Here is a 1,266-nt window from a genome sequence, read left to right on the forward strand (position 1 = left end):
CAAACTCAAACTTGATGTCTCAACTCACACTATTACAGCCATCTTGTCACAACTTCAGAAGAATAATCTCTGACATTCTGTCATCTTCTGATTCCAGAAGCTTATAGATACTGAAATTCATTATGACACTCATGACAAAGAGCTTCTAGCAATAGTTGCTGTCTTCAAATACTGAAGACACTATCTGAAGAGGAGTCAGGAATCAGTGATTATCTTGTCAGATCATGTCAATCTTTAATACTTTATGATAACTAAGACATTGAATCAACATCAGACAAGATGAATGGAAGCACTCAGTGTGTATAATTTCATATTGCAGCACCATCCAGGGAACACAAATCCTGCAGATACACTCAGTCACCACACAGACTACACAGACTTCTATCATAATGAAACACTGTTGCTCACACTGCAACAAAAACTTAGATATGGAGTCAATCAAGACTGGAATATGAATTTCAACAAAGCAATCATGCTTCTTGCAAACTGTGTACAGATGCATGACAGTGAATAAAGAGTTCCAACATCAACCACCACAGCAGACAGCACAGAGTTCTCAATCAATTTGTGTGATTCATCACAATCTAATTCTATCAACAGCATTAGAGAATCTTCTAGAACTCTTGTGCCACAGATAATGATAAACACTATCATGATATTTAAGACAGCTTACTCTGACATGTCTGAATTCTTGACATCACTACTTCAGCAAATCCAAGACCTTGACACATTTGTTGTATGCCAGAAGCATAAAATAGAGAAGAAAGATACACTTGAAGCTAATGAATCAACATGAATCTTTTTCAAGAATAAAATTCTACATGTGAATGACCACACTTATGTATCACAGCAAAAAGCACTTATTGCTGAGATTCTTCACACCAACCACAACAATCTGCAAGGTGGTCACTTCAGAATCAAAAGAATCATTGAGACTATCTGAAAAAAGTACTATTGACATGAATTATTCTGAGATATTGCAGAATATGTGCAAAGCTGTGACACATGCCAACACATTAAGTCTTGACATCACAAACAATATGGTGAATTGAACATCATTCCATTGTCCACAAAATTTTTTGAGACATTAATCATGAATCTTATCATGAAACTACCCCCATCTTCATGAAAAGACTCAATCTATAATATCATTTTAGTCATAGTCAACATCCTCATCAAGTTCACAATTTATCTACTGTGCAGAAAAGACATCACCACAGAGCAACTTGCAGAATTGTGCTATGAGTGTGTTTTCATCATATATGA

Source organism: Uncinocarpus reesii, genomic scaffold (genome assembly GCF_000003515.1).
Source record: "Uncinocarpus reesii 1704 scaffold_2 genomic scaffold, whole genome shotgun sequence".
Classification (NCBI taxonomy): Eukaryota; Fungi; Ascomycota; class Eurotiomycetes; order Onygenales; family Onygenaceae; genus Uncinocarpus; species Uncinocarpus reesii.